We start from the raw sequence: 19,339 nt of genomic DNA, 5'->3' as shown, positions 1-19,339 counted from the left end.
CATCCAAAACACCAGCATTGATTTCAACTATTTTGATATTTTTGTGACCAATAATCATCTCCAAATTCAATTTTTAGGAATGATTCACTCCAGAAAAGACCTACTTGGCTTGATTAATGTACTTTCGCAAGCACCTCCTTCAAAATTCCAAGATTTACTGAGCGACTTATTAGAAAAGGGCCTTTTAACGAAGGATGGCTATCGGCATTACAACCAATGTGAGCCCGAGGACTTGCCGCGGACCATCCTTGTATCTGTTCTTGGTAAAGAGGAAAGTTACTGTCAAGCATTTCTCTCCCTTCTCTGCACCCATTTTCCGTGGATTTGCGGGGTGTTTCAACAAGTTTCCAACAACAAGGATCAAACATGGAAAAATGGACAACCAGGCAGTAAGTAACTTGTCTTTTTCAATCCAGCTTGAAATAAATTGGTGTGAGAAGATAGAAAGAATGCATGTGAAGGTGTTTTGATTTGTGACATGATATTGATGTGGCAGCCCAACTGACGTCCTTAATTGTGCTGTGAGTGTGTACTCTGTACTCTAATTGCCCAATCAAAGCAACATTGCTGTTGTATGAAGCTCCCAGCACAGTGATGGATTGGGGTCTGCAATTTATCTGAATATCCATGTTGTGCATTGCATTGAGTAAGCCTAACACCAATTAACTAGAACTAACTTTATGTACATCACCTTGACAGAAAGAGGAGTACTACACAATGATTAGCTTTTATTTCTTTATTCATGGGATATAGGAACTGCTGGTTAGGCTACAATTGTGTATGGAATGAGTTGCCAGAGGAAGTGGTAGAGTCTGGTTCAATTACATTACAACATGGATTAGGATATGGGCCTAATGCTGGCAACTGGGACGAGATTTATTTAGAATATCTGGTTGGCATGGACAAGTTGGACCAAAGGGTCTGTATCCATGCTGTAATCTCTTATGATTCTATGACTCTAACTTATTACTGATCCTTCATTACCCTGGAAAAGGTGGTGATGAGCTAATGTATTGCACTTCCTGCCAACCTAATCAAGCATCTTGCATAATAAAACAAACAACTACAAATGCTGGAGATCTGAAACAAAAACAGAAAGTGCGACAGAAACTCAATAGGTCAGCAGAGAGAAAAACAGAGTTAATGTTTTGTTCATCAGAACAGTTCATCAAAACATTTAAACAACTTGCACAGTATATAATTCCCAGAATAAAATATGACAAAATAAAATGTGAACCAAAATGTATATGACCAAATTTACCAGCATATGTTTTTCTTTTCCTTTAATACCAACGTAGTTCACAAAAAATAACATTTGACAAGAAATAATTTTTAGAAATAACTTCCTTCTTCCTCCCTCCATTCGGCTACTTTCTGTCAGTGTATCATCTTCCATTTCTATCAGCTTGACTCTGCATTCTCAATCTCTGTGTGAAATCTGACCTTAAATTTCAATTACCAACTCTACTTCATGGTTTGGATTGTAGTGTTTATTTCTTTTGATTACAGGGCCTGACTCACTTTCCTCTACTGTAGACCTTTCGATACCAGCAGGTTTTCAGTTTTTTTTGGCTTTTTATTTTACTTTTAATTTACGCCATCAGAAAAATTTAGACGATCGCAGGTTGTTCATGTTCTCTATTTTCAGCTATCCTCTTTCAAGCAAATGATTCACATGATACTGGCATTTGACATGCTTGCCTTCATTGCTGAGATCTTTGATATGGAGGTGCCGGTATTAGACTGGGGTGGACACAGTCAGAAGTGCAAGGTGATGAAGGAGCAGTTCTCTGAAAGCTTGTGATTTCAAATAAACATGTTGGATTATAACCTGGTGTAGGGTGACATCTGACTCAGAGCTTTGAGTATGGGAGTTGGGGCATTATGTTGAGGTTGAACAAGACATTCATGAAGCTGCTTCTGAAGTACTATGTCCAGTTCTGATCTCCCTGTTGCAGGAAGGATATTATTATTCATAAAATATTTACCAGGTTGCTGCTGGGAATGGACGGCTGAGTTATAAGGAGAGGCTGGATAGGCTGGGACTTTTTCACTGGGGCGTAGGAGGTTGAGAGGTGACTAAATAGTGGTTTGTAAAATAATGAAGGGCATGGATAAGATGGATGGCAGGTGTCTTTTCTTGGTAAAAACAATGACTGCAGATGCTGGAAACCAGATTCTGGATCAGTGGTGCTGGAAGAGCACAGCAGTTCCGGCAGCATCCAGCGAGCAGCAAAATCGACGTTTTGGGCAAAAGCCCTTCATCAGGAATAAAGGCAGTGAGCTGGAAGCATGGAGAGATAAGCTAGAGGAGGGTGGGGTGGGGAGAGAGTAGTATAGAAAAGGTGTCTTTACTTACCTAGCCTGGCCTACATGTGACTCCAGACTCACAGCAATGTGGTTGACTCTTAACTACCCTTTGGGGCAATTGTTGATAGACAATGAATCCCATCAATGAATTTTTTTATAAAGTATGTTTTAAAGAGGATAGAGAAATGGTGAGGTGGAGAGAATGAATTTAATAGCTTGAGGATAAGGCAAGAGCTACCAACCATGGAATCATTATAATTGGGAATGCATAATTAGTGAATTAGAGAAATGTGTGACACTGTGATTCTGGGTCAGTCCCACTGTTAAGTTGCATTAACTAATGCAATTGAAGTTGAATGCTTTCTGTAACTCACTGTAATCATTATCTTTGACCACATGGTAGTCCGGATTTTCAGATTGCAATGAAAGCAAAACTGTCAGTGTTTTCCAGCATTGCAAGGTGAAACTAAGAGTGACTTCCAATGAACACATTTGTAGTAAAATGGGAAAGACCTGAAGTCACTGCTCTTGTTTACAGTGCGCTGCTGAAATCTTCCACAGAAGGCAGTTCTTCAAAGTCACTTGAACTAATGGGAACATCTGCTTTTATGTTGTATCATTGTTAAGAAACCCTGAGAAGACACACTTTTTTGAATATAAGTATAACTAGACTATTTACTAATGAACAACCCCTCTGACCTAGAAAAATAAACTAATTTTATAATTGTAGGACATCAAATTTCTTCATAATATAGCTTAATTGGTCTTGAATTTACTTTTTAGAAGTGTGGTATTTTTCTTCTAACTTCTTCCTCTATAAAATGCTCTGCAAAATGTATGAAACATCGACAATAATCTGTGCATTTCACTCACTGCAGGAGTAGTATCCAGGAAGAAGTTAGCATGGATCGTATGTAAATCCCTACAGAATCCCACAGTGTGGAAACTTAACCTACACATCTCTGAACACTGTGGGCAATTTAGCATGGTCAATTCACCTAACCTGTACATCTTTGAGTTGTGGGAGGAAACTGGAGCGCCCAAAGGAAACCCACGCAGACACGAGGAGAATGTGCAAACTCCACACAGACAGTCTCCCGAGGCTGGAATCAAACTCAGGTCCCTGGCGCTATGAGGCAGCAGTGCAAATTACTGAGCCCACTGTGCCTATACTGGTCTCTGTAGTCATTGGAATGGGGGATTCACAATCCCTTCTTCCTCCTTAGTGGTTTAATCGCCCATCACCATTTGTGACTGGGTTTTGATCTGATCCATTGGTTATTGTTTAGCTTAGCTATGTCCACAGATGCAGCTTCCAACGTTTAGCAGGCAGGTTCCCTCACCCTGCCAGCATCTCAGTTTCTTTATTCACTCTTGGGATGTGGGTCTCACTGCCTGGGCCAGCAGTTTTTGCCCATCCCTAACTGCCCTTGAGAAGGTGGTGGTGAGCCGTCTTCATGAGTTGCTGCAGTCTCCATTCGGTACATTGGCCCGCAATATCCTTGGGGATGGACTTCCAGGATTTTGCCCCAGCGACTGGAGAAACGGCAATATATTCCCTAGGGGAGACGATGGCCTAGTGGTATTACCACTGGAATGTTAACCCTCAGACCCAGATAATATTCTGGAGACTCAGGTTCAAATCCTGCCGTGGCAGATGGTGGAATTTGAATTCAATAGAATACCTGGAATTAAAAATCTTCTAGGAGAAAGTGGGGGCTGAAGATCAGAACTGAAAATGTGTTGTTGGAAAAGCGCAGCAGGTCAGGCAGCATCCAAGGAGCAGGAGAATCAACGTTTTGGGCATGAGCCCTTCTTCAGGAATGAGCCCTTCCTCATTCCTGAAGAAGGGCTTATGCCCGAAACGTCGATTCCCCTGCTCCTTGAATGCTGCCTGACCTGCTGCACTTTTCCAGCAACATATTTTCAGCAGTAAAAATCTAATGATGACTATGGATCCATTGCCAATTGTCATAAAAACCCATCTGGTTCACTAATGCCCTTCAGGGAAGGAAAATGCCACCCTCATCTGGTCTTGCCTACATGTGACCCCAGGCCCACAACAATGGGGTTGACTCTTAATTGCCCTCTGGGCAATTAGGGATGGGCAATAGATGCTGTCTAGTCAGCAACGCCTCATCCCATGAATGAATAAAGAAAAGTCGGGATGGTGAGGGGCTTGGAGGGAAACTTGCTGTTGATGGTGTTCCCATACATCTCTGCCCTGGGAAGGAGCCATGGGTTAAGACGGCCAAAGTATCTTTGGTGAATTTGTGCATCGCACCTTGTAGATGACACACACTCATAGAAAGTTTGAGGACTGCCTATCTGATGTTGCTCCAGGCATGGTCTCCCCCCTAACTCCTCATTGGACCAACCAAATTGGTCTCCTCTGTCCGAGCATGTGTCCTTTCCTTGGTCAATATTGGATATTCTTTTGAATCTTTACAACTTTTCATAGAGGTTTTGATATAACTGTGTTGCTAGCTATTTCAGAGTGCTGTTGAGAGTTAGCCAAATTGATATGGGATCTACAGTCAATGGGCATGGGTGCCAATTTTAGTTCCCTAAATTATATTTACTGAACTTGGTGGGATTTTGCAACAATCTGGGACTTTCACAGTCACCATTAGGCTGACACAAGCTTTTAATTCCATGTTTATTTAATTAGCTGATTCTAGATTGCTGGATTACTAATCCATTAATCTAACCATTATGCTGTCATATTCATTTAATAGATGGCCTCCTACTGGTTGAAAAATGTTTTAGTTTGTAAAATGCAAGGCACAACGCTGAAGAAGGAGAAAGGGTGTGCCTTTTCTAGCCAGTCAGCTAAAAGAAAATAAAGTCTGTGCAAGTCTGCAGAAACTTTCACATTCTCAAACTGCTCTGAAAATACTTTAACAGCCCAGATGATTACTTCTTGCAGTCCACTCACTGTTGTAATGTGACAGATGCTGCTGCATCCAATTTGCTTGGTAATTCAAGGACTACAGCCAATAAATGGTCAGATAACAAAGACAGAAAGTGTTGGAGAAACTCAGCAGGTCTAGCAGCATCTGTGGAGAGAAAGCAGAGTAACATTTTGGGTCCAGTGACCCTTCTTCAGCATGGCCTGATAAGTTGCTTTAGTAATATTGATTATCCCCCTCACCAAACCAACATCATGTTAATTTTCAACCGCCACATTCTGACTTTATTCCATCAATGATGAAGTGGTCAGTAATAATCAATGTTGTGTGTTTGCCATAACTGTTTAGAGCATAAAACGTTGATTGATTGTTACATGTTAGCTCGGACTGTAGGGATACTTCCCTGCTCTCCTGTGAAATGGTGCATTGGACTAACCTCATTTGCTCTATCTGAGTATTCTTTGGCTTGGCTTAATGTTTCAATCAAAAGGTGCCATCTACAACAATGCAGCACTCTGTCAATGCCAGTGTCAGTGTAGATTATGTGCCAATGCCTCTACAATGAGGATCTGAAGTGAGAGCATTATCTATTGCATACAGCCGATTGAAGCTCTCCTTAAGTTTTCCACATTGAGGGAAGTCAGTAACATCTGCTGAATAAAAGCAGTAGATAAAAATAGAACGTTTTTCTTTGGTTAAACAAAGACTACGGAAGAGTTAAAAATCACACAACACCAGGTTATAGTCCAACAGGTTTAATTGAAAGCACTAGCTTTCGGATCGCTGCTCCTTCATCGACTACCTAGTGCTTCCAAACAAACCTGTTGGACTATAACCTGGTGTTGTGTGATTTTTAACTTTACATATCCCGGTTCAACACCAGCACCTCCACATCATGACTATGGAAAAGGACATTGTAGCAAACGCAACATTGTTCTTCTTCTGTAAGGGTCTAGCATTTTCTCCCTCTATTGGCCTGGGTGTTGCCATGAGTAACAAACGAATTGCTTTTGCCATTTGTCTCTAGTACAGTTTTCCACAAAGTTTTTGCAGCCTTTCTAGTGAAACAGGATCCTCGTTGTGTTCAACACCCTCTAGAGGGGATATGCGGCATCTGTGAGGAGCAGCGATATCAAATCAGGAAGTTAATAACAGAGGAGGTACAAACTACATTCTCATTTACTTTTCAGGAAGTTAAATAAAACTTAGGTCACGCACATGGGAATGAAGTAATTTTTTCTTAACCCTGCAACTCAATTTATTTTCCTGAGGGAATGAAACTCCATACTTTTAAATTTGATGTTTTAGCTCTAAGAGATTCAGTTTATATCACTTTTCGTGTTAAAAGCACTAACTTTTCCATTTAATTTTAAAATTAGAATAGTAGGCAAGTTCATAATTAGAAACAGAACTTGTAGAATGCTGGGCAAACAGCAGATCTGGCAGCATCTGTGGAGAGAAACAAAGTAAAGTTTGAGTCCATTGTTAATCATTATTAATCAGATTTTTTTAACCAGTAAGGAATCAAAGGATTTGTAGAGAAGGTAGACAAATGGAGTTGAGAATTATCAGCCATGATTTCGTTGAATGGTAGAGCAGATTTGATGGACCGAAATATCTTCTTCCGGTCTTAATGTCTTCGAGTCATGGAGTCACACAGAACAGAAACAAAGCCTTCGGTCCAACCAGTTCATGCCGAATATAGTTCCAAACTAAATAATGCCACCTGCCTGCTCCTGGCCCATATACCTCCAAATCTTTCCTATTCATATATGTATCTATGTGTCTTTTTGACATTGTAACAGTGCCTATATCCACCACTTCTCAGAAAGTTCATTTCACATGAAAACTCTGCATAAGATCATTTGCCCTGGTATCATTTTTAAATCTCTATCCTCTCACCTTAAATATATGCCTCATAGTATTGAAGATCCATCATCCTCGGGAAGCAATATCTAACATTACCCCTATCATAAATTCCTCATAATTTTATAAACCTCTACTATATAAGATCACCTTTCAACTTTCCATGCTCCAGTGTAAAAAATCCCAACCTAACCAGCCTTGCGATCTAATGGATATGAAATAGTTTTGGCAAACTCAGAAACTTCAATTATCTCTGTTCTACTTCATCATTGATGGAATAAAGTCAGAACATGGCTGTTGAAAAATAAGCATGATGGTGATTTGGTGAGGGTGGTTATCAGTTGTGTCAGATGGCATTTGAATTAGGGTGAATGGAAATGGTGGGAGGATAAGTGAAGAAATGGAAGGAAAGTTAACCCTGGAGTCTACTGACATTTAAGTGATATGATGAAATACTCTAATCTAGATGAAGTGGAAATGTGGAGCCTCTGGTGATTGACGCTTGTCGAGCTCAAGTGTGAGCTCAAGTTTTTCATTGGTTTAATTTCTCATGTCACTATGTCATGTTTCCCAGAGGGCCGCTTCCTGACTTAAGTCACAGAAACAATAACCAGCAAAGCTTCCTAACAGAGAGCAAAGAAAATATGAAGGGAAAGATGGTATAATGCACTGCTGTGCCTATCAATAACTCAACATACAACTGAACTGATAGAGAACTCAAAGGAAGCCACTCTGCAATTTCCATTTGAGGGACTACTATGCTAATTATGACAAGGTTGTCAGTGTTCATCATGGGATATAGGCAAGTTAGCAACTGAACTCAAGGGATGGGTTTTACCCCCTCTAGTATGGGGTGATGGGAAGGGCAGATAATCAGATAGATTAGCACTGGAGAAATAACGTTCCACATTTTGCCATCTCATTCATAACATTCTGTGTGGGAAGGTTCATGGGCAACTGTGCTCAATTAATGACGATTAAAGGACCTTAGCCTGTTCCTGGCATAGAGTTATAGAGACGTACAGCATGAAAACAGACCTTTCAGTCCAAGTAGTCCATGCCAACCAGATATCCTAACCCAATCTAGTCCCATTTGCCAGCACTTGGCCCATATCCCTCCAAATCGTTCCTATTCACATACCCATCAAGATGCCTTTTAAATGTTGCAATTGTAAGCCTCCACCACTTCATCAGGCAGCTTATTCGATAAACACACCTCTCTCTGTATGAAAATGTTACCCCTTAGATCTATTTTCCTTTATTGGTCAGAGCATTAAATAAAAGAGTTGGGAGGTCATGTTGTGGCTGTACAGGACATTGGTTAGGCTACTTTGGAATATTGCGTGCAATACTGGTCTTCTTCCCATCTGAAGGATGTAGTGAAACTTGAAAGGATTTAGAAAAGATTTACAAAGATGTTGCCAGGGTTGGAGGATTTGAGCTACAGGGAGAGGCTGATTAGGCTGGGGCTGTTTTCCCTGAAGTGTCGGAGGCTGAGGGGTGACCTTAGAGAGGTTTATAAAATGAGAGGCGTGGATAAGCTAAACAGAAAAGGTCTTTTATCTGGGGTGGGGGAATCCAGAATTAGAGGGCATAGGTTTAGGATGAGGGGGGAAAAATATAAAAGGGACTTAAGGGGCAACATTTTCACGCAGAGGATAGTGTGTTTATGAAATGAGCTGCCAGAGGAAGTGGTCAAGGCTGGTACAATTACAGCATTTAAAAGGCGTCTGGATGGGTATATGAATAGGAAGGGTTTGGAGGGATGTGGGCCAAGTGCTGGCAAATGGGGCTAGATTAGATTGGGATAACTGGTTGGCCTGGATGAGGTAAACCGAAGGGTCGGTTTCCATGCTGTATATCTCTATGACTCAGTGACTGTCTGCCTAGGGCCCAGAATAAATGGAGTAGAGAGGCCTTTGTTGATCCCAATCCGGGGGTATGAATACTGGAGAGGGTAGAAAATCAGACATTGCTCTTGACTTCCACTGCCTTGTTCCTCCCATCGTGGTTTCTTGGTGAGAGCTGCTGGTTTCTTCCTGTCACCGCTGTGGGCTGACAAAGTCCCTGCTGTACACCCAGTAATCATTCCAGGAAAGCACAATTAAATCTGATGGAATCCACCATTAACACCTTCTTGCTTCAAGTGCATTCTCCCTTTAACTAGATTTGAGATTTCACCATGTGCATTGTTTCAAACACTGATACCATGTGTTGAATAAGGCAGCAGAAAACTTTGAGATTTACAAACTTTTGGAGATAAATCTACATTATAGTCTCAACATCAGTTTCCACATTTCCCTTCTGAATCCTGATTCCCTGAAATCCACACCACATTGGGAAGCATTTCAGGTTTAAAAAAGAATAACCAAATCAAACAAAATAATTAGAAGAGACAAAGCAGCTATTTTGGTGTCACTGTAACTTAAACCATTTAAAATAAAGGAAGAATTTATCAAATCAGGAGACGTGATGGCTTACTAGTGTTATCACTAGATTGTTGATCCTGAGATCCAGATAATATTCGGAAACCTTGGTTCAAATCAAATGGTGGAATTTGAATTCAGTAAAAATCTGGAATTGAAAGTTTACTGATGACCATGAAACTGTTGTTGATTGTCAGAAAACACCAGTATTTGGTCTGGCCAACATGTGACTGGCCAACCTACTGGACATACAGAACAGACAACAAGACGGTGAACCTATCAACAAAGATGGCATACTCAAACTACTGGACCTGTGCCTCACAACACACTTCACATTCAACAACCAAATATATGAACAAATCAACGGCACACCCATGGGCTCATCTGTCTCTGGGACTCATAGCAGAAGCTGTAATGCAAAGATTAGAACAAACAGTCTTATCGCAAATTCAACCCAAACTCTGGGTCAGATATGTGGATGTAATCATTAAAAACACAGAAATAGAGAACACACACCGGATCATCAACGCCACACTCACAGGAATCAGATTCACGAGGGAGGAAGAAAAGGACAACCAACTCCCATTCCTAGACGTGATGGTACAGAGAACACTGAACGGAGAATTCATCACAAAGGTATACAGGAAAGCCTCACACACAGACCAAGTCCTGAACTACAAAAGCAACCACCCCAACACACACAAAAGAAGTTGCATCAAGACACTATTCAAAAGGGCCACAACACACTGCAGTACACCAGAACTGCAAAAAGAGGAAGAAGAACACCTCTACAATGTATTCACCAAAAACGGATACCCCCGCAACTTCATCAACAGATGCCTAAGGGAAAGACAACAGAATGAGGACATGCCACAACCCAAAGGACTAGCCACTTTACCATACATCAAGAACATTTCGGAACTGACAGCCAGACTACTTACAACCACTAGGACTCATAACAACACACAAACCAACAGCCATTCTCAGATAACAACTCACCAGAACGAAGGACACGATACCCAGCATGAGCAAAACCAATATAGTATACAAAATCCCATGCAAGGACTGCACAAAACGCTAAAAGGACAAACAGGAAGAATGCTAATGATCTGCATCCATGAACATCAACTAGCCACGAAACGACACGACCAGCTATCCTTAGTAGCCACACACGCAGATGACAAGCAACATGAGTTTGACTGGAACAACACTACTATTATAGGACAAGCCAACAGAGAACAGCCAGGGAATTCCTAGAAGCATGGCACTGATCCACAGATTCTATCAACAAGCACATCGACCTGGACCCAATATACCGGCCACTGCAGCAGACAGCTGGAACTGACAACCGGAAGCAGCAGATTCAAACCACTACAAATGCCGGAGGAACGATCACAGAAGCGCTTCACAGGAGGCTCCCAAGCAGTGAGGATGTCGCCTAGACAGGGGACGAAACGTCTGCAACACAAATTCCCAGCTCGGCGAACAGAACCACAACAACGAGCACCCAAGCTACAAATCTTCACACAAAAAAATGTGACTCCAGACCCACAGGAAATATGGTTAATTCTTAACTGCCCTCTGGACAATTAGGGATGTGCAATAAATGCTGGCCCAGCCAGTGACACCCTCATCCTATGCATTAATGAAAAAGCAATCAAAATATCGTTGGGAGGGAAAAGAAGATACTTTCAAATAGGTCTTAAAATGGTCCCAGCAGACCACCCAGGTTTTGTGAACTCAATATGGAATAAATGCTGAAGTGAAATGAACATTTTACTGAAAGACTCTAGGCTAGTTTTTACTCAAAGCCAGCTGAGTGTCATTTTTGGCCTCTATTGGGACCTTTAACTTTGGACTTTTATTTGAATGAATGCAGTACCAGTCATGATGCAAAAAGACAATAGGAGATTGTATGTGCTGAACAAGTATTGAGACCTTGAGCTGTCAACCCCATATCAATTGAGAAGCAAATCAATACAAAGAAGAGTGTGTTGCAGGAAACTTGCAACTCAAAGTGAGAGCAGTCAGTTCCATGTCTCTATACAGCCCATGGGACATAGCATTAGTTCTATGGTAGTCCATGTGGTGCACTTTTAAGGTCACCTGGGATTACTTGTCCTTCACAGAGCTGACCAGCTTCAGTCTGCAATCACCAGTGAGATGGTTAGGATTGTTTGTGACCAACATTTGCACCCACACATTTGAAAATTGCATGCATTTCACATGCACTGTGCTATGATTGCAGATGACTGATGCATGATTGACATAATTGCCCTGAAGGACCCTCCCATCATCACAGTGAGTTGGGGCAGAAAAATAACACAGACTCTGTCCACTCTGGGTGTGGTCACAGCCATTTTCCCTTTATAGTTTGCATTTTGGAGTTGGGCTTGGCACCGTGAGTCTAAGCTCACCCTGGTAATTAAGCTCCGCCCTTGCCAAATCTTCATGTCTATTTCTACCTGGCATTTCCTGGACTATTAATACCCCATATATTCTTACACATGCTATCACCATTATGGCCCACCAGGCACACACAGTTTACCCCTTCCTATTGTCACACACTGCACCCTTATCGAGGCTATGGTGGTGACCACTGATAAACCAACTCATCCCATGTTCTCCCATGCATCTCCACCCCTAACCCTTCCAAATTTCTCTCCCTTGCCAGACCTGTCCTCTCTGCATCCCAGGTTGTTGTTTCCGATGCCCAGCATTGAGATCCCCAAAAGCTGGAGCAAGAATCAGAGATGTCAGTTTTATGGCAAACTTTGAGGTGTTGCCACAACCCAGCAGGTGTGGTAACTTCACCGCATGCTCATGGAGGTGTGACCAGTAAAAAAAGGCGGGCTGATGCAGACCTGGATTTTCCCTGTACCAATATGTCCAGCCATTGGAATTTACAAATGAGGAGTTGGAGCAGGTCATTCAGCCCAACAAGTCTATTCTGCCCTTTAATACCGTTGTGGCTGATCTGATTGAATCCCATCAATTACCCTTCACCCCATAACTCACCCAGAATGCATTTCACCCTGCTGTAAACAGAGTCTGACTCCTTTTGAGTGGGAGTTTGTCATGATGAGGAAAACAAATTCTCCTCTTCTCTGTCTTATTACGAAACAGTGACCCCTTGTTCTAGCTTCTCCCCTCCACGTCCACCCTGTCAAGACTTTTTGGTGCCTTGTATGTTGTGGTTCTGCTCGCCGAGCTGGAAGTTTTTGCTGCAAACGTTTCGTTCCCTGGCTAGGGAACATCATCAGTGCTGTTGGAGCCTCGTGTGAAGCGCTGCTTTGATGTTTCTTCCGGTATTTATATTGGTTTGTTCTTGCCGCTTCCGGGTGTCAGTTTCAGCTGCAGTGATTTGTATGTGGGGTCCAGGTCGATGTGTCTGTTGATGGATGTTCTTGCCGTTTCCTGGTGTCAGTTTCAGCTGTAGTGGTTTGTATATGGTGTCCAGGTCAATGTGTCTGTTGATGGAGTTTGGGGATGAATGCCATGCTTCTAGGAATTCTCCGGCTGTTCTCTGTCTGGCTTGTCCTATGATAGTGGTGTTTTCCCAGTCAAATTCATGTTGCTGGTTGTCTGAGTGTATGGCTACTAGAGATAGCTGGTCGTGTCGTTTTGTGGCTAGCTGATGTTCATGGATGCGGATTGACAAAACCCTAGCCAGAGAAACAATAGCCAACCTACTGGACATATATAACAGAACACAGGAGGCCGAACCTATCAACAAGGACGGCATACTTAAACTACTGGACCTGTGCCTCACCACACACTTTACATTCAACAATCAGATATACGAACAAATCAACGGAACACCCATGGGATCACCAATCTCGGGACTCATAGCAGAGGCAGTTATGCAAAGCACTGATGATGTTCCCTAGCCAGGGAACAAAACGTTTGCAGCAAAAACTTCCAGCTCGGCGAGCAGAACCACAACAACGGATACCCGAGCTACAAATCTTCAATCAGATTTTGGTGCCTTGTATGTTTGAAACAAGTTATATCTTGCTCCTCTGAACGTTTCAAGTCTAGCCTGCCCAGCTTTTCCACAGAATTCAACTTGCCCATTCCAGGTATTAGTGTGGTCAGTATTGACAGAACCTCTTCCAACACATTTGCATCAGCCTCACCTTAGCATCATTGGCGTGGGCTACCTGATTCCCAGGTGGACATCAAATCGGCCAAAGACAGTGGGGGAATTTATATCACTCTTTACTGAGTATTGTCTGCCCATTGGAAATATTCCAAGAAGTCATGGGTGACCAGGGCATCACCCAGTTAAAGACCTCAGTGTATTATCCATTGTCACTGGGGGAGCTGAAATGGTGCCCCCATTCCTCACGAAAATGATCAGGGATAATTGGTAGAATTAAGTTCATGACTGGGATAAGGGCTAAGGTTTCATTCTGCTGGCTACCAGAGACACCCCCACTGAGTCCACCAGCTTTACTGTGAATGGACTGGTTTATGGTCAGCAAGTCCTGGGACTTTATTTGATCAAAAGCTGACATTGGAACACACATGGGTCCTGAGTCCTTGCAGCATTGGGGTGAACACAGATGGGATTTAAAGAGATCTCCAGTGAGGCTGACATTCCATTAAAAAGTGCAACTCAATCGGGGGGGGTGCCTCCATGTTGCAGTCCCCTTAAATAGCCAAGTAAGATGAAGTGGCTGGACGGGTAGGCCCCAGTGATCAGAAGAACAGCAGACAGAGGCACAGAGCTCTCCAGGAGTAATGTCAGAGACACATTGCTCCCTCAGAGGTCTATGGATTAACTAATTAACTAGCATCCCTCACTCTCCACAGAGACCAGCTGGGGCTTTACTTGTTGGTCATACCTTGCAATGGGGGCCCAATCCCCCAGCAAGAATGGGAAATGACCACTGGCCAATTGAAGAGCTTCCAGCCTTGCCTCCCATGGTCTCTGTGTCACTCACATTGTCCTTGTTGAGAAACTCTTATGGACAAGAAGAGGTCAGACTCATCTTCTGTTATACAGTGCTGCCATTTAACATGACACCCATCTCGTCTTAAGGGGACTAGTCAAATTCAGCCCACTGTCAATTCCACGTTCTCTCTCCACAAGCACTGAATATTTCCTGGCATTTCTTAATCTCATCATCCTCTCCTTGGCAAATATTGCACAATTCCATCCAGCTCCATAACAACTTCAGTCTCTCCATCAGTTAAACATGCACCAATCACCTTGATATCTGAAGACTCTGGCTCTAAGAATGGCCTACTCGTGCTCCTATTTACCATATTTCTATCCCATAGGACTCTGTCCGCTCATAACCTGCTCCAAAAGCTGAAGCTTTCCATCCCTCCCCCAAAACCTCTTGCTCTCCTGGTTGTGCTCTGATCCAGCACTTTCAACTGTGGGACAAAAAGGGAGAGATCAGGCCAGAACTGCAGATGCTGGAAATCTGAAAAAAAAATGCAGAAATTGCTGGAGAGACTCGGCAGGTCTGGCATCTTCTCTGAAGAGAGAAACAGAATTAATGTTTCCAGTCCAGTGACCCTCCTTCAGTACATGGACCAAGTTTGTGTATGTGAGAGTGTGTGGTGGAGTGGGGGCTGGAATGGGAGAAATCCAAAGAAACTAAGTATAATGATGGACTCAGATTACAAGATAAGGAATGTTTTCTTCATCATGATATAGTTCAGATGCTACTGGGGAGTATCCAGCCAGTGTTATCGATGAGACTCTAGCACGATGGATTATTCTGAAATTAATCAGGCTCTGGGTTCACTAAGACATGACTAAGAATGGCATTGCACTGAGAAATGAGAAAGCCAGTGAGGAAGTCGGCAAGTCTGACAGAAAACAGAGTTAACCTCGAGTCCATTGACCCTTCTTCAGAACACAGGGCCAGTCTGTGTGTGTGTGTTTTTAATGCTATTTCACAAACCCTCGTGTTTGTGGCATGATGCTGAGAGGAGAGAGAGAGAGAGAGACGGTACCTGCTTAACAGGAGAACAAAAGTGAAACTGAGCTCCTGCAGAATCGCTCCGACTTTAACCTTCGCCAGTTTCTTTGGCAGCTTGCTGTGTAACCCGGGCAGTGCGCCGGCGCATTTGAGAAAGGGGCTTTTCCCATACTCGAACATTGTTCGTTGTAGCTTTCGGTCGGTAGTGAACTCCCGGTAAGTTGGTGAAAAATTGGTGCTGATGTCTGTGAGGAGGGGATTAGTGTAGCGGCGCTGCACTCATTGAGCGTGAGGAGCTCTGGATGGTCAACCTATTGGTGACAGTGGTATGTGGCTTTCAATTAGACTTTTGTTTATCCTCCTGTTCCCATAGATCTCGTTCAGTTTTATTTTAAAATAAAGCACAGGGCAGTTAAATCTGACTGTGGGTGCGCTACTATCGCCACCTGTTTATTTATAGAGACTTATTTTTTTAAAAAAACACCCACACATAAAGACTCGGGACAGCTGGTAAGCAGAGGTTGCTGAACTTGGAGAGCAGCAGACTCGGCAGCCCTGCGTTTGGTTTTTATTGTGTGTGTTTTATTTTCTCTCCTGGCCGGTCGTTAACGGACGAAGTGTAGAAAGCTACGCCCTGTTTGAAAACGAAAGGTCTCTCCTGGACACAAACAGCAAGTGAAAGAGGTGACTTGGAAAGGGAGCATGGGTTGTTATAATCATCCGCAGGGAGCTATGGAAACATAAGCGCTTCAATGTTGGGGACAGTTCAGACAGGAATGGACTGTTTGTTTATTTTAAAGTGGAGTTCAGTACTAGCATACTATCGCTGCAGGATGAGCGACTCGTTTGCTAGTCCCCATCCCTCCCAGACTCGCCCCATCCCTCGCAGACTAACCCCATCCCTCCCAGACTCGCCCCATCCCCCGTAGACTCGCCCCATCCCTCCCAGACTCGCCCCATCCCTCCCAGACTAACCCCATCCCTCCCAGACTCGCTCCATCCCTCCCAGACTAAGCCCATCCCTCCCAGACTCGCCCCATCCCCCGTAGACTCGCCCCATCCCTTCCAGACTCGCCCCATCCCACCCAGACTAACCCCATCCCTCCCAGACTCGCCCCATCCCTCCAGACTCGCCCCATCCCTCCCAGACTCGCCCCATCCCTCCCAGTCTAACCCCATCCCTCCCAGACTAACCCCATCCCTCCCAGACTAACCCCATCCCTCCCAGACTCGCTCCATCCCTCCCAGACTCGCCCCATCCCCCCCAGACTCGCCCCATCCCCCCCAGACTCGCCCCATCCCTCGCAGACTCGTCCCATCCCTCCCAGACTCGCCCCATCCCTCCCAGACTAACCCCATCCCTCGCAGACTCGCCCCATCCCTCCCAGACTCGCCCCATCCCTCCCAAACTAACCCCATCCCTCCCAGACTTGCTCCATCCCTCCCAGACTCGCCCCATCCCCCCCAGACTCGCCCCATCCCTCGCAGACTCGTCCCATCCCTCCCAGACTCGCCCCATCCCTCCCAGACTAACCCCATCCCTCGCAGACTCGCCCCATCCCTCCCAGACTCGCCCCATCCCTCCCAAACTAACCCCATCCCTCCCAGACTCGCCCCATCCCTCCAGACTCGCCCCATCCCTCCAGACTCGCCCCATCCCTCCCAGACTCGCCCCATCCCTCCCAGTCTAACCCCATCCCTCCCAGACTCGCCCCATCCCTCCCAGACTCGCCCCATCCCTCCCAGACTAACCCCATCCCTCCCAGACTCGCCCCATCCCTCCCAGACTCGCCCCATCCCTCCCAGACTAACCCCATCCCTACCAGACTCGCCCCATCCCTCCCAGACTAACCCCATCCCTCCCAGACTAACCCCATCCCTCGCAGACTCGCCCCATCCCTCGCAGACTCGCCCCATCCCTCCTAGACTCGCCCCATCCCTCCCAAACTAACCCCATCCCTCCCAGACTCGCCCCATCCCTCCCAGACTCGCCCCATCCCTCCCAGACTAACCCCATCCCTCGCAGACTCGCCCCATCCCTCCCAGACTAACCCCATCCCTCCCAGACTAACCCCATCCCTCGCAGACTCGCCCCATCCCTCCCAGACTAACCCCATCCCTCCCAGACTAACCCCATCCCTCCCAGACTCGCCCCATCCCTCCCAGACTAACCCCATCCCTCGCAGACTCGCCCCATCCCTCGCAGACTCGCCCCATCCCACCCAGACTCGCCCCATCCCTCCCAAACTAACCCCATCCCTCCCAGACTCGCCCCGTCCCTCCCAGAATCACCCGATTCCTCCAGAATCACCCCATCCCACTCAGACTCATTCCATTCCTCCCAGACTCACCCATATCACCTAATCTCACCCTATCCCTGTAACCCTGCATTTGCCATGGCTAAGCCACCTAGCCTGCACATCCCTGGACACTATGGGCAGTTTAGCCTGGCCAATCCACCCTAACCCTAAGGAATGGGTAAGGGTCAGACTGGGAGAATGAAGAGCTGCTAATGGGGGACCTTTAGTGACGGACAATGGGGTGCTTTTGGTAGCAGTCGGTGTGATGACCAAGCCCTGGTGTAGGGGCGTTGGGACAAGTTCAGGCCCAACAAGTTCATGATCTCGAAATTGAGCGCTGAAGGTTGCAGGGTCCCCAAGCGGGAAACGAGGTGCTATTTTTCCAGCGTGTGCTGAGCTTCCCTTGATCAGTGCAGCGAACCTGAGACAGAGATGTTGACAGGCAGGCTGCTGGAGAAACACAGCAAACCAGGCAGCATCAGGAGGTGGAGGAGTCCCGGAGAAGGGTCACCTCGACTTCTCCACCCCCTGATGCTGCCTGGTTTGCTGAGTTATTCCAGCCTCCTGCCTATCCACTTTGGATTCCAGCATCTGCACGGTTTTGTTTTGACTCTGAGACAGAGATGTTGGATGGGGAACATGTTGTAACGGCAGGCGATTGGACGACCCTTTCCGCCAGTTTCTCCAGCAATGTCTCTGATTTCCAGCATCCGCAGTTCTTTAGCGGGGGGGGGGGGGGGGGGGAGGAGTTTACTTTGTTAAGCTCCAGTATCAATTCCCCTTGTATTTGCTTTCACAGTGAACAGACGGTGTTCTTTCAATGTGACGGTTTAGGTCTGTGCAAAAAAAAATAAGTCATCGTGACCCCCAAAAAAAGGCAGATATCGTCAGAAATGGGGATTGAGGAGCGCTGAAATCTGAGCACTGGTGTTGGAGCAGTCTGTTACTGTAAACCGTGTGGCGAATTCCGGGAAACTGATAGTAAGGCCCAGCTGAGGCTAGAATCGTATTTCCACGCTTCATGTTGTCTGCAGAAGCTAGACGCTTTTTCAAGCAGTGACCGCAATTTCTGCTTCTGCCCCCCAGTGAAATTGATCGGAGACAGAGAGAGAGAGAGAGAGATGCCCCGCGACTTGCGCTGAGTCTCCGCCTGCTGTCTCCCCCTCAATAATATTACGCACAATTGTCACCTTGTTTTTCCAATCGCCAGGGAATGGTTCCTGAATTTAAACCGAAAGAACTGCGGAATCAGAAGTTGCTGGAAAAACTCAGCAGGTCTGGCAGCACCTGTCAGAAGAAATCAGAGTTAACCCGTTGAGCTTTTCCAGCATTTTCTCTTTTCGTTAATGGTTCCTAAATTTGTCTCTTTTACTTTTTAAAAATAAAAAAAAATGCACAAAGGTTATAGTCCAACGGGTTTATTTGGAAACACTACGCTGCTCCTTCACTAGGTACCTGATGAAAATACATTTTTTTCCCATGCAGGCGGTAGTGGGAGTTTGAAACATTCTGCCTGAAAGTGTGGTAGCTACGTGAGAAAGGAGCAGCGCTCCTGAAGCTCATAGGTTAGATTCCCCACAGTG

The 19,339-nt window shown here is 45.0% G+C and overlaps 1 protein-coding gene across 1 annotated transcript in view; it reads left to right on the top strand.

The window, feature by feature from the left end:
* Positions 1–316: 316 nt before the first annotated feature.
* ciita (class II, major histocompatibility complex, transactivator) overlaps positions 317–19,339 on the top strand; it is a 90,466-nt gene continuing 71,443 nt past the window's right edge. The window contains exon 1 of the mRNA XM_060840491.1: positions 317–389. The gene's annotated coding sequence lies outside the window, so the exon portion shown is untranslated. The remainder of the gene's footprint in view (positions 390–19,339) is intronic.

Source organism: Hemiscyllium ocellatum, chromosome 20, assembly GCF_020745735.1.
Source record: "Hemiscyllium ocellatum isolate sHemOce1 chromosome 20, sHemOce1.pat.X.cur, whole genome shotgun sequence".
NCBI lineage: Eukaryota > Metazoa > Chordata > Chondrichthyes > Orectolobiformes > Hemiscylliidae > Hemiscyllium > Hemiscyllium ocellatum.
Note: the sequence above shows the minus strand (reverse complement) of the source record. Positions and strands in the feature narration are given on the sequence as shown.